The following is a 16,181-nucleotide window of genomic DNA, read 5'->3' on the forward strand; positions in this document are numbered from 1 at the left end:
CAAGAAATTTGGGACACCATGAAAAGACCAAACCTAAGAATAATAGGTATGAGGAAGGAGAAGAATACCAATTCAAAGGCACAGAAAATATATTCAACAAGATCATAGAAGAAAACTTTCCCAACTTAAAGCAAGAAATGCCTATGAAGATACAAGAAGCCTATAGAACACCAAACAGAATAGACCCCCAAAAATGTCCACTCACCACATAATAATTAAACAACTAAACGTACAGGATAAAGAAAGAATATTAAGAGCAGCAAAGGAAAAAGGCCAAGTGACTTATGAAGGCAAACCTATCAGACTAACACCCGATTTCTCAATGGAGACTTTGAAAGCCAGAAGGACCTGGACAGACTACTGCAGACACTAAGAGACCACAAATGCCAGCCTAGACTAATATACCCAGGAAAACTTTCAATCATCATAGATGGAGTGAACAAGACATTCCAAGACAAAGCCAGATTTAAACAATACTTATCCACAAACCCAACCTTATTCCAACCTAAGGAAGTCAGATACACCCTCGAAAAAACAGGCAATAGATAATGCCACAGCAGTAAACCCCAAAGAAGAGAAGTACACACACAATACCAACAAAAAATAAGAGAAATGAACAATCACTGGTAATTAATATCCCTTAATATCAATGGATTTAATTCACCTATAAAAATACACAAGCTTATGGGAAGGATATGAAAGCAGGACCCATCTTTCTGCTGCATACAGGAAACACATCTCAAATTCAAAGATAGACACTACCTAAGAATAAAAGGCTGGGAAAAGACTTTCCAATCAAATGGTCTTAAGAAACAAGTGGGTGTAGCCATCCTAATATCCAGCAGAATAGACTTCAAACTAAAATCAATCAAAAGAGATCAAGAAGGGCATTACATACTCATCACAGGAAAGATCCACCAAGATGAAGTTTCAAGTCTGAACATTTTTGCCCCAAACACAAGGGCATATATAAAAAAAAACATTACTAAAGAATAAATCACATATAAAACCCCACACATTAATAACGAGAGACTTCAACACCCCACTTTCAACACTGGAAAGATCTCCCAAATCGAAACTTAACAGAGAAATGAAGGACTTAACTGATGTCATGACTCCAATGGACTTAATCAATATCTACAGAATATTCCATCCTAACAAAAAAGAATATACCTTCTTCTCAGCACCTCATGGAACTTTCTCTAAAATTGACCAAATACTTGGCCACAAAGCAAATCTCAACAGATACAAAAGAATTGGAGTAACCTCCTGCATTCTATCAGACCTCCATGGTTTAAAGTTAGATTTCAACAACAACAAAAACTACAGAAAACCTACAGTCTCATGGAAACTGAATAATGCTCAACTGAATCACAAATGGTTAAGGAAGAAATAAAGAAAGAAATTAAAGACTTCCTAGAGATCAATGAAAATGAAGATACCACATACCCAAACTTATGGTACACTATGAAAGCAGTGCTAAGAGGGAAATTCATAAGACTAAATGCCCACATAAAGAAGTTGGAGAAATCTCACACTAGTGACTTAACCTGAAAGCTCTAGAACAAGAAGAAGCAAACTCACCCAGGAAGAATACATGCCAGGAAATTATCAAAGTGAGAGTTGAAATCAATAAAATAGAAACAAAAAGAACAATACAAAAATTAATGAAACAAAAAGTTGGTTCTTTGAGAAAATCAACAAGATAGACAAGCCTTTATCCAAACTAACCAAAAGACAGAGAGAGAGCATCCAAATCAACAAAATCAGAAATGAAAAGGGGGACATAACAACAGACATTGAGGAAATCCAGAGAATCATCAGGTCATACTTCAAAAACCTCTATTCCACAAAACTGGAAAACCTAAAAGAAATGGATAATTTTCTGGATAGGTACCACATACCTAAACTAAATGAAGACCAGATAAACTATTTAAATAGTCCAATAACCCCTAACGAAATAAAAACAGTCATTAAAAGTCTCCCAACCAAAAAAAGCCCAGGACCAGATGGTTTCAGTGCAGAATTCTACCAGATCTTCAAAGAAGAGTTAATACCAATACTCTCTAAATTGTTCCACACAATAGAAACAGAAGGAACATTACAAAACTCCTTTTATGAGGCTATAATTACCCTGATTGCTAAACCAAACAAGGATGTAGCAAAGAAAGAGAACTACAGACCAATCTCCCTCATGAATATTGATGCAAAAATGCTCAATAAAATACTGGCAAACGGACTCCAAGAACACATCAAAACAATTATTCACCATTCTCAAGTAGGCTTCATCCCAGGGATGCAAGGGTGGTTCAACATATGAAAGTCCGTCAATGTAATACACCATATAAACAAACTCAAAGAAAAATCCACATGATCATCTCACTAGATGCTGAAAAGGCATTTGACAAAATCCAACACCCCTTCATGATAAAGGTCTTGGAGCGATCAGGAATACAGGGAACATACCTAAACATAATAAAGGCAATTTACAGCAAGCCAACAGCCAACATCAAATTAAATGGAGAGAAACTCAAAGCGATTCCACTAAAATCAGGAACGAGGCAAGGCTGTCCGCTCTCTCCATACTTATTCAATATAGTACTTGAAGTTCTAGCCAGAGCAATAAGACAACATAAGGAGATTAAGGGATACAAATTGGAAGGGAAGAAGTCAAGCTTTCCCTATTTGCAGATGACATGATAGTATACTTGAGTGACCCCAAAGATTCAACCAAGGAACTGATACAGCTTATAAACACCTTCAGCAACATAGCAGGATACAAGATCAACTCAAAAAAAATCAGTAGCCATCCTATATACAATTGACAAACAGGCTGAGAAGGAAATCAGAGATATATCACCCTTTACAATAGCCACAAATAATATAAAATGCCTTAGGGTAACACTAACCAAGCAAGTGAAGGACCTGTATGACAAGAACTTTAAGTCCCTGAAAAAAGAAATTGAAGAAGATGTCAGAAAATGGAAAGATCTCCCATGCTCATGGATAGGCAGAACTAACATAGTAAAAATGGCAATCTTACCAAAAGCAATCTACAGATTCAATGCAATCCCCATCAAAATACCAACACAATTCTTCACAGACCTGGAAAGAATAATACTCAACTTCATATGGAAAAAGAAAAAACCCAGGATAGCCAAAAGAATCCTGTACAATAAAACAACCTCTGGAGGCATCACGATCCCTGACCTCAAGCTCTACTATAGAGCTATAGTAATAAAAACAGCTTGGTACTGGCATAAAAATCAAAACGTGGACCAATGGAATTGAACTGAAGACACTGACATTAATCTGCACACCTATGAACATATAATTTTTGACAAAGAAGCCAAAAGTGCACAATGGAAAAAAGAAAGCATCTTCAACAAATGGTGCTGGCATAACTGGATATCAACATGTAGAAAGCTGCAAATAGTTCCATATCTATCACCATGCCCAAAATGTAAGTCCAAGTGGATCAAGGACCTCAATATAAATCCAGCTACTCTGAACCTGCTAGAAGAGAAAGTAGGAAGTAGTCTTGAACGCATTGGCATAGGAGACCACTTCCTAAATAGAACGCCAGTAGCACAGACACTGAGAGAAACAATCAATCAATGGGACCTCTTGAAACTGAGAAGCTTTTGTAGAGCAAAGGATATGGTCAACAAGGCAAAGTGACAGCCTACAGAATGGTAAAAGGTCTTCACCAACCCCACGTCTGACAGAGGACTGATATCCAGAATATATAAGGAACTCAAGAAATTAGACATCACAATGTCCAACAGTCCAATTAAGAAATGGGCTATAGAACTAAACAGAGAATTCTCAACAGAGGAAACTCAAATGGCTGAAAGACACTTAAGGAATTGCTCAACATCCCTAATCATCAGGGAAATGCAAATCAAAACAACTCGGAGGTACCACCTTACGCCTGTCAGAATGGCTAAGATCAAAAACACTGAAGACAGCTTATGCTGGAGAGGATATAGAGCAAGAGGAAGTCTCCTCCACAGCTGGTGGGAATGCAAGCCTGAACAACCAGTTTGGAAATCAATATGGCGCTTTCTTAGAAAATTGAGAATCCATCTCCCCCAAGATCCAGCTATACCACTCTTGGGCATATACCCAAGGAATGCCCAATCATACCACAAGAGCACTTTCTCAGCTATGTTCATAACAGCATTGTGTGTAATAGCCAGAACCTGGAAACAACCTAGATGCCCTTCAAATGAAAATGGATAAGTAAAATATGGTACATATACACAATGGAATACTACTCAGCCGAGAAAAACAATGACATCATGGGTTTTGTAGGCAAATGGATGGATCCAGAAAAAATCATCCTGAGTGAGGTAACCCAGACTCAGAAAGACAAACATGGTATGTACTCACTCATAGGAGGATACTAGATGCAAAACAAAAATGACTAGAATGCTACTCACAACTCCACGGAGACTACCTGGAAAACAGGACCCCAATAAAGACACAGGGATCACCCAATGACAGAGAAATGGATGAGATCTCCATGAACAACATGGACGTGAGTGGGGGTAATGAAGTGCAAAGGTCGAGGGAAAGAGAGCTTGCGGAAGCGGGAGATCCCAGCTGGATCAAGAACAGAGAGGGAGAACAAGGAATAAAAGACCATGATAAATGAAGACCACATGAGAAGAGGAAGAAGGAAAGTGCTAGAGAGGCCCACAGAAATCCACAAAGATACCCCCAGAATAGACTACTGCTGTGGGATGTTCTGTATGGCAAATGTGTTGCTAATTAGTCAATAAAAAAAAATACTGATTGGCCATTGGCTACGCAGGAAGTGTAGGCGGGACAAGGAGGAGAATAAAGCTGGGAAGTGGAAGGCTGAGAGAGAGAGAGAGAGACACTGCCAGCTGCCACGATGAGGAACAGCATGTGAAGATGCTGGTAAGCCATGAGCCATGTGGCAAGGTATAGATTAATAGAAATGGATTAATTTAAGCTGTAAGAACAGTTAGCAAGAAGCCTGCCATGGCCATACAGTTTGTAACCAATATAAGTCTTTGTGTTTACTTGGTCGGGTCTGAGCGCGGCTGTGGGACTGGCAGGTGAAAGAGATTTGTCCTGACTGTGGGCCAGGCAGGAAAACTCAAGCTACAGACTACTGGCAATGGTTGAGAGAAAGTTCGAACTGACCTACTCTGGTGATAGGATGGCCAAACACCCTAACTGTCATGCTAGAAATCCCTTCCAATGACTGAGGAAACTGGATGCAGAGATCCACAGCTAGGCCCCAGGTGGAGCTCCAGGAGTCCATTCGGCAAGAAAGAAGAGGGTTTGTATGAGTGAGAATTGTTGAGACCAAGGTTGGATAAAGCAAGGGGACAAATAGCCAAACGAATGGAAACACATGAACTATGAACCAATAGCTGAGGAGACCCCAACTGGATCAGGCCCTCTGAATAAGTGAGACAGTTGATTAGCTTGATCTTTTTGGGAGGCATCCAGGAAGTGGGACCAGGTTCTGTACTCAGTGCATGAGTTGGCTGTTTGAAACCTGGGGCTTATACAGGGATTCTTGGCTCAGCCTAGGAGGAGAGGACTGGACCTGCCTGGACTGAATCTACCAGGTTGAACTCAATCCTCAAGGGAGTCTTTGCCCTGGAGGAGATGGGAATGGGGGGTGGGGTGGAGGAAAGGCAAGGTTGGGGATGGGGGAGAACAAGGGAATCCGTGGCTATTATGTAAAATTAAATTAAATTATAAAATAAAATTTAAAAAAAAAAAGGAGGACATGCTGGGAACCATATGACTTATTTAAGGCACAAACCTGAGAACAGCATGAACAAATTCTCCTTGTGGCAAGGCCTTTGAGAATCTGACCCATTTTTACAAAGCCAATCGAGAGTTCACTGTATAATTCTGGATATGACCCCAGGAGCCTATGTGCTACCCTCTCATCCTGCGTTCTTTATACAAACCATATTGCTGGATACATTATCTCTTACAAGAGAAAAACAACCCCCTGCTGAATATCCTCTGGGTGAGCCAGTGGGGGCATTGTTAAAAATATACAGTGTACCTAATTCAGCCCCTAACAATTTGATGTCTCAAGTTTGACCATGGACTCATGATTCTCATAAAAAGGATATTGCCTTCCAGCACCTTATGACTAGCCTGAAAGAGCAACAGTAATTCATGACATTACAAACTTGCATAGCTGTTCTGGAGAGAATGATTCTAACCACAAGATTTTAGAAGAAATGCTAGTTCTATGTTTATAATTTCATATTTCCCATGAAACTGCACACTCAACCTGGATTCCCTATCATCCTTAGGGACAGGCCATTGTGAAATGCTTTCATCAAGTATTGAAATCATAACTTCACAAGTTTCAACAAGGAGAGTATAAATATTTCTCTACCTTCACATTTTAAATCATGCTCTTTTGTAATTATCTTAATTTAGACTCAGAGGGAATTTCTGCTTCCCAGAGACACTCTAACTACTAATTAACTAAATCTGTGGTTAGATGGAATGACAACAACAAAAAAAAATAGAAGGGACTGGATGTCCTTTTGACTTCTAGAAGAGGATATGCTTGTATCTTTCGACAGAATGCTGAAATAGCACTCTGGTTTCCAGACTGTTTTATTAGGCCATATGTCAGGCTCTCACATACCACCTCTGCCCCTGTTGAACCAAAGATGTCACAGACCTCTAGTGCAGCCTCAACTGTGCCCTCCTCATCTAATGCCTGTAGCTGGAGTTTTCTCCAGTCCCACCCGGCCTGCAGATGCTCAGAACCAAATAAACACACAGAGGCTTATATTAATTAAAACTGTATGGCCTAATGGCTCAGGCTTCTTGATAACTAGATCTTACATCTTAAATTAACCCATTTCTATAAAACTATACTTTGCCACGTGGCTTGTGGCATACCAGTATCTTTACATCTTGATTCTCATGGTGGCAGCTGGTAGCATCTCCTGTTCTGCCTTTCTCCTTTCTTCTCTAGTTAGAATGCCTGCCTAACCCTATTCTAACTCACCATTGGCCAAACAGGTTTATTTATCAACCAATCAGAGCAACATATTTTCACAGCATTCAGAAAGATACTCCCATCATTTCCCCTTTTTTTCTATTCAAAACAAAGATTTTAACTTCAACATAGTAAAATTACATATAACAAAACAGTTACTAAGCAAGAATTATAGTTATAATATCTAGTTATATTTGGCAAAATTAAAGAAGTTATCCTATCTATCCTAAATTTGTGAGTCTAAAGTTTCATAATTTATCTTTTATCATAACCAAGGAAAATTATAACTATCTAGTCTTCAACTACATCAAAGACCTCAGAAAAATACAATATTACCTAAGTAAACAGGAAATGCATTGTAAGCAACTTCCAAAAATCTACAGTGGGACAAAGACAGATGCCTGCCTGGAAAGTTATCCAAAGTACTTCTGTAACTTTGGGGCATCCATCATCAGACCACAGGCTGAAAGTCCCGCAGTAGCTTCTCTTGGTGTCCTGTAGAATGTTCGGCAGTTTCTTCTGCGAAGCAGGAACCTGAAGGACCATCTCTCCTTGTGAAATTCAGTGGTTACCTTCCTATGGGTCCTGCATGTCCAGTTGATACAACATTTTGTCAATCAGTCCAGGAAAGAACAGTTTCTTGCCCAAATGGCTATTTTTGCAAAGAAGATAAACTCCATATGGAGTGTCTTCAATGCCCATCATCTCTGAAGAAAATCAGTCCTCCCAGGAGCAGACATGTCCACAGTCCAGAAAGTCTAAGTTTTTAAAAAATTTTAAATGACGTATTCTATAGGACTTTGAAGTTTTTGAATATTACCTATCTATCTGAAATATATCTATGTATACCTAGAAAACTTAACATGACTATAAGTTTGACTGTCATAGAAGACTAATTGTAAATCTGTATTTCTTAATTATCTGCTACAATTTCAAATGAGCTGTACAAATATTTTACCTTAAACAAGAGTAGAAATACATATTATAACAAAATAAACTATAAATTTGTATCAATAAACTAAAATCCATAGCAATGTAAAACATTTCAAACAAGTTGTTGCTCTTTATAAGTTGGTTCATTAATCTTCTCTTATCCTATCATATCTATACTATCCCCTTTTTTCTTTAGAAGGAGATTGCATTTATAATCAACCTGCTTTAAATAAAAATAAACATTCATAAACAATATTTTGGGAATTTGGGCATAGTTTCTCATACTACTTCCTGCTGGATGAGGGTGCTGGCAATCTAATGGGGATCCTAAGAAAATTAAGAATTACAATCAAGTCCTGACCCTAACAGTCTGTGAGGCTGCATTGTTTGAGCCAGTTGCCTTGAAACTGTTCTGGATATTAGATGATCTAGGCCATGGTGTCACTGGAGACCTTTCAGGGGGTCTGGGCTGGTCAAACCTGATGTATCTTAACCTGGAACAAATCCATAGCCTCTTGTTTCCTGTGGAAACAAAAACAGAGCCTCCTTTCCAAAGCAACATATCCTTAGGTCCAAATTTTAAAGTCAAAATACCTTTAAAATATACATATTGGTTTAACTGAGCAGCCTTTACAATTAATGTCTTTCTGCCATTAAAAAATATCAGAGACAACATAATCCAGATTCTCTATGTAATATCCATTTTTACGTGGCTTTTTTTATTACTTTTATTTTCTCTTTAAAGACTTTATTTTTTAAAACTATCTATTTCTTTATATAACTGTCCATCTTCCTTTTCCTTTTTCTTTTAAGCCTACTTACAAGTTCACACACAATGTAAACCATTTAGAGGTTTATTTAATCTGAATCTGATTTATTTTGAATCTATTGCTTTAAGTTGCTGCATTACTAGGACAGAAATGGCAGCTTTGGCTCCTGGCTCTGCCCATCTGCCCATCTCAGATTTCCAACATGGCAGTGGTATGTTTACCGCCTGCTCTGGCTCTGAGAGCCAGGTGTACCACCATCTCTCCACCCGGTAACACACTGTACAGCTTGGAGATGCCTCTGTGTACTATGGCAGGAATCTGTAGCTATGCCATTGGTCAAGCCAGCATGCGACCCGCATGAGACATGAAGCAGGAACCTGTTTTTGGCTCCTTATAGAAAACACATGAACTATGAACCAATAGCTGAGGAGCCCACAACTGGATCAGGCCCTCTGGATAAGTGATATAGTTAATTAACTTGAACTGTTTGGGAGGCTCTCAGGCAATGGGACTGGGACCTGTCCTTAGTGCATGAGCTGGCTGTTTGGAACCTGGGGCCTATGCAGGGACACTTTGCTCAGCCTGGGAGGAGGGGACTGGACCTGCCTGGACTGAATCTATCAGGCTAAGCTGAATCCCCAGGGAGTCCTTGCCCTGGAGGAGATGGAAATGGGGGGTGGGCTGTGGGAGGGCAGGGGGGAGCTGGAGGAGGGAGGACAGGAGAATCTATGGCTGATATGTAAAATTAAATTATAAAATAAGTTTTAAAAAAAAAGAATTGCTTAATACGTATTCTCAAGTTTCAGGTGGAAACTTGAGCCAGCCCTTAGGAGCCATTTGTACCTGGAATTTTCTCCAGTCCTGTCTGGCCCACAGCTGCTCAGAACCAAATAAACACACAGAGGCTCATATTAATTAAAATTGTATGATCTAGTGGCTCAGCCTTCTTGCTAGCTAGATCTCACATCTTAAATTAACCCATTTCTATAAGTCTATACCTTGCCATGTGGTTCATGGCTTACTGGTATCTTTGTATCTTGCTTCTCATGGTAGCAGCTGGCAGCATCTCCTTTTCTGCCTTTCTCCTTCCTCCTGTCTAGTTAGAATCTCCCGCCTAACACTATTCTGCCTCACCATTGGCCAAACAGCTTTATTTATCAACCAATCAGAGCAACATTTTCACAGCATACAAAAAGACACTCCTGTCAACTGTCATTGGATACAGCAGAGGACATGGACAATTGTGATTCCCCTGAAGCTACTGATCCAACTTCCTCTCTGCTTTTAGAGTTTGGGGAATGTTGTGTACCAGAGCAACCTAGAAGGTTTCTTTGCCAATTTAGGGCCAAGTTAAGGTGCTAATATCACATACTGAAGATACAGTCAGGGATCAAGAAACAGGTGTAACCCCTTCCTCATTTTTTCTGGCTATGACTGCCTTGCTTACTATCCAGGTAGTGTTTTTTTCTTGTACCTTTATGCAACGCTTGGGAGCAATATTGGACCTATGTCCCTGAGATACCTTTCTTCTATCCTGAAACTTGGGAATATGAGTAAGTTAAGGTTGTAGTAAATGACTCCATGTTAATGGGGGGGGGGTGACCAAGATACCTTTGTACATCATAGGGTTTCTGATAATTTAAGTTATACAGGCTACGCTGATGGACTGCTTATTTGTTTCTCCTCTGCAGGTATTCCTTCTCCCCTGGGATGTGCTAGTCTTTTAGGACTTTGTTAGCCAATTCTCCTGTCGTGGTAGATCCAGGGACAATCATCAGTTTTGGACAATGAGCTTTGTATCTATAACAGATCAGCAGTTTAGCAGCTTGATGTGCTTAAGGGGCCCCCTGGCAGTAGGATCAGAATCCATCCCTCATATATGAGCATGCTTTTTGGAGCTCATTACCAATGGTGGGACACCTTGCACAGCCTTGATGTGCATGGGGGGGTGGGGTTAGACCTGCCTCTACTGAGTGTACCAGACTGAGAGGACTTCCCATTAGAGACCTTGCCTTGCTGGAGTAGGGAATGGGGTGTGGGCTGGCAGAAGAAGGTGGTAGAGGTGGGAGAAGGGAGGAGAGGAGGATCTGTGATTGGTATGTAAAATGAATAAAAAAATTCCTTAGGAAGAAAAAAGTTGGCAAGCATCTTAAAATGTATTTTCAGGACATTTGAATTGTTTTGGATACTCTCCTTTCAGGTTTATACCCACTTCTGCTCAATAGTTTGAGGGTGGTTTAAATTTATTTTTAGTTTTGCTGTTCAATTTTTCTCTTCTTCAAATATTCCACATATTAATACTCCATAGAAGAGAAGAACAAGTTTACTCCCATTGTTCAGAATTTCTCTGTGTTCATTCATTGACAGTTTCTCTTGCTGTGGAAAAGCTGAGTAACCTCATGTAATGACATTGCCAATTGGGGGTTTGTTTCTTGTGCTCTTAGAGTTCTATTAAAAATTCACACTGGTACCTACATCCAAAGTGTTTTCCCTAAGCTTCCCTTCTTGTAGTCAGGAATTTTACTTTGTAATGCCAGTCTCAAAATGATTTGAGTAGATTATTCAGACAGTGTAAATATATTAAAAATACTTTCATTCTTCTACACATGCATAGCCAGGATTATTGAATATAAGCTATTGTTATTTCCTTGTTGATTCTTTACATTTTTGTTAAAAAAAATTGAGCATCTTCAGGTACTTTTGGCTAGCTATGTAAAAGAAAACATTTTATGTAGAATAGTGGTATTTGATTGCTTTTGCAAAGTTGTGTGGTGCTTAGTTGCAACTGTCAACTTGGCATAATCTATAATCAACTGCTGTTCTAATTTGAAATTGGCTCCTATAATAAAACACTTATATAAAACAAACACAGAAATACACAAACATACTTACATACACATACATAAAATTAAAGATGAAAGGGAATTTGTGAGATAGCAGCAGTGGAGGGACTTATGGTTGGAGGAAAAAAAGTAGGAGGTAAATGTAAAATTTTAAATAAATTTTAAATAAATATAAATAACCATAATAACCATACTACAATAATTGTGGAAAAAAAATTATTATTCAGGACAATTTGTGATGAAAACTTATAAAGAGTAAGGCAATAGTGTTGATATAATACAGAAAAAACAAGCAAAATTAAAATAGACATAAGAGGAAAAGAAATTATGAAAGAGTAAGAAGGCCAGAGTTTTATGAAAACATACAGAAAAAAGCATAAATAAAATTACATAGTTAAAAAGAAAAAAATCACAAATGAAATATTTCAAAGTAGGAAATAAAGTGAACCATTACCTAAAATGTAGTAATAATGCATAGAATAAGAGAGAAAATAAACAACTGCAGAAGTGTTTGATCAATAACCAATAATCCAAAAGTATACATGGACAGGACTCATTTTACCTGATGGCTGTAAACATGGCAGAAATTTCAGGATATACAGAAGGGTGTTATATCTAATGTAACTCTTGGGGAGGGGAAGAAAATCTTCAATACCTACTGAGCACAATTCTCAAAGAACTAATAGCTTGGGTCAAACCTGGTGAGTCAAAGTTGCAGGCAGTTAGTGACAAAGATCTTATAATTGGTAAAGAGATAAATACCACTAAATGGAAAATTTATGCTGTACACGATGAAAATATTTAGGTTCTCCTTGATTAAAAACAGCTACCATAGAAGACTCAAAATGAAAATATGCCAATTCCTTCAAAATGGGTTTGGTTGAAAATGCTGGTCAAGTACATCCCCACTAGAGACTGATCAAATACAGACATATTGCCAAGCATTACTACAAAGAGACTACTCTAACTATGATGCCAGGCTCCAGACTTAAGTTTCAGATGATGAAGGACATAACAGCATTTTAAACTGGTTCTGTGTTGCAGGAAGTAAAAAGGGTTACAAATATGAGGAGCTCAAGGTTTCAGAACTAACTGACAAGTACTCCAAGGCACGGCCAGAGTCCTGTAAGAAGAGAACATGAGAGGGTTTTGCATCTTGGATGGCTTTTTCTGAGGAAGCCATAAACATGGTGTGGATCTGAACCCACACTGTGGTAATGTATGGTATAGCAAGCAGACTTGATGTCATAGGATGTTGCAGTGCAGACCAGATCATCTCAATACTACTCTTAAATATTGAACGTGCATCTGAAATTAAGGATACTTTTATTGATGACTACTGTTCTTTCTCTAACTCTCTTGTTTGTGATAATCAGGTTCAGGTGATATGTGGAAATGTAGGATTTTGAAGAGTTTGAGCCTGTTTGGTAGAAGTAGGTTATTTTTCACAGATTTTTGAAGATTCTATCTGCCTCAGGCTCTGGCCTTCATTTTCAGATTCGCTATATCCTCTAATATGTGAAGAGTTAATATACCCAAATCTCACCACCTGAAGCTCACCTGCATCCTAATATATGTATCCTTTAATAATGATCTCTTAAACATTAGGAAGCAACATAAGCCTGTCTTTCATCACATTTTTCATTTCAGGACATATTTTGCACAAGGGAACCGAGAAGTAACTAATGAAAATGACAAACAATTATTTGTTCATATGTCAATACAGTTCTTTCATATGTGAGCTGATATGTATGTTGAATTGTTAGATTGTTGGAATACTTGAACTGTAATGGTGCATATTAATGAAGTTCCTAACCTTAAAATATGGGGTCTGAGATTGTAAATATCTTTGTTGCAGCTGATGTCTCTCACTACAGTAGTTTTACTTTTACTATAAGAATTACTTTGAACAGTGCTTATTTTCATAACATTTTATCTAGAGCCACAAGATTATCTGTAGTGTAAGAATCTGCCCAAGTTAGTTTTCCAACACCAGGTATTTATTAAAATTTGAAGAAAAAGCATGAGCTCATTTTAAAATAATCTCCACTCTCCTTATGGTCGCTTTCACATTACTTCAGGTGCTTTAAAAATAAAATTCCTATTTCTTCAATTAATCACTACAGAAACTTAGATATCCTTAGGAAATGAAAGGAAAAATTAGTCTTATCCAATGAGGTCTCTTAGGATACACAAACCACACTGAAGGGCAGGCCACATGCTTAGCTGTAGATGGCAACACAAGATGAACTCAATGGGGAATTATGACCTTTTCTGTTTGTTTTTTTGATTGGTTCCTATACTGGGTTAGTTAGTTAGTTAGTTAGTTAGTTAGTTAGTTAGTTAGTTAGTTATCTATCTATTTAACTATTTATTTTTTCTATGTATCTACTTATTTAATTATTTATTTATTTATTTATTTATTTTACATGTCTGCATGTTTTTAATGAGAGGGAGAGAGAAAGTATGTGTTCTTTGGATGTTGGAAGTTGGATAATGTCTGGGTGGAATTGGGGGAAGGAAAACAATGATAAAAATATAGTGTAAGAAAGATCTATTTCCATAAATAAGATAATAAAAAACAAAATCAATGATATCTTGGAAGGTTCTAGGTGCATAATTCTCTGCTTTTGCATAATTTAGCTTACTCATCATTTGCTTAGATATGATGGCTTCCAAATATGTTTCATGTCTTTTTGTATCTTTTCTTTTTAATTATATAAAAAATCTCTTTTTTCTTACATGATATATTCTAATTAAAGTTTCCTCACTCACTTCTGCTCCATGATCCTCCCCATCACCCTTCCTCAGATCAACAGCCTTACTGATTCTCATTAGAAGACAATCAGGCCTCTAAGAAATACTTATAAATTTTAAAATAATGTAATAGTATATGAAATAAAAACTAACACATCAGAATAGTACAATCCTCACACACAAGAGGAAAATTGCCCAAGAAAGCACATAAGAAATAGATACAGACACAGAGACCCACTTGTTCACATTCTCAGGAGCCTCATCATAAACACTAATCCAAGAGCCATAGTAAATACACAAAAAATATAAAGTAAATGAGAAAAAAATGAAAAGCTTTGACAGGACATTATGGTATAAGGAACTACCATATACACGATTAAGTTTGTTTTCTGTTGACAATCTAACACTAGTTTTACAGTCTATACTTAGAAGTAGTTTTGGTTTCACCAGTGAGACTCATAGAGAAAACGAGACCTTCATTGACAATTGGTTAGTAATTAGAAATAGATACTGTGCTAGGAATAGAGGAATGTGTACACTTCCCCTTTTAGCTGAAGGACCTCATCTGGTACAGACAGGAGCAGGCCCTGTGGATATTGCTTTCATCTCTGTTACATCATACGTGCATCTATCTTGTTGATGTCGATGGCTTTTTCTCTTGGTGTCCTGTATTCCTTCTGCCTCCTACATTCTTTCTGCCTCATCTGCCACAGTGTTCCATGTGCCCCGAAGAGAGGGATTAGAGGGATTTAGGGCTGAGCATTCCAATGTCTATCACTCTTAGCATAATGTCTGGCTGTGGAACTCTGTATTTGCTCTCATCTGCTGCAGGAGGAGGCCTCTCTGATAATAATTAAGAAAGGCACTGTTATATATCAGAATGTCACTAGGAGTCATTTTATTGCTACATTCCTTTAGTAGAACTGTAGTATTTGCTATTATCCTTGGTCCTTTTTCTGTCTAACTTCAGGTGCATGGTCATGAAACCGTGTCACGTATGTTTTCCAATTCATGGTGTGGATCTTAAGTCAAATCAGATATTGGTTGGTTGCTCCATGAACCTCTACAACACTACAGCACTACCATGTCTTCCAAGCCAGACACCTGTGTGTGAATGTGTGTTAAGTTTAATATGTATTCTACATACTTTAGATTGTTCTGTCATTGTTTGTTTTTATTTGTTTTGTTTTATTCCAGTTGAATTTTTTTCTTAGTTTGTTTTCAAAATGGAGAAAAAAAGAGGTCATGAAGTGTGGTGGGTGGGCATTTAAGGAGGATCTTGGGTTACAAACTATGATAACCACATATTTTACAAGAAAATATATTTTTAAAAGTTACCCTGATGAACCAATTTTCAATGATGGAATCTGGTTTGTTTGCAACTTAAATATAGTGATTCACATAATTTAACCTTTTTATTCTTGAGATTTTACATTTTATAAACTATAAAAAGACTGATTTGTAGCTAGATTTTTCCTGCCTGACCCACAGTCAGGACAAATCTCTCTCACCTGCCAGTCCCACAGCCGCTCAGACCCAACCAAGTAAACACAGAGACTGTATGGCCGTGGCAGGCTTCTTGTTATCTACTTCTTCTATCTTGAATTAACCCATTTCTATTAATGTATAAGTTGCCACGGGGCTCATGGCTTACCAGCATCTTCACATGCTGTTTGTCATCGGCGGCTGGCAGTGTCTCTCTGACTCAGCCTTCCACTTCCCAGCTTTATTCTCCTCCTTGTCCCGCCTATACTTCCTGCCTAGCCAATGGCCAATCAGTGCTTTATTTATTGGCCAATCAGCAACACATTTGCCATACAGAACATCTCACAGCACTGATTAATGATAAATGAC

This window comes from Peromyscus eremicus, chromosome 23, assembly GCF_949786415.1.
Source record: "Peromyscus eremicus chromosome 23, PerEre_H2_v1, whole genome shotgun sequence".
In the NCBI taxonomy this organism is placed as follows: domain Eukaryota; kingdom Metazoa; phylum Chordata; class Mammalia; order Rodentia; family Cricetidae; genus Peromyscus; species Peromyscus eremicus.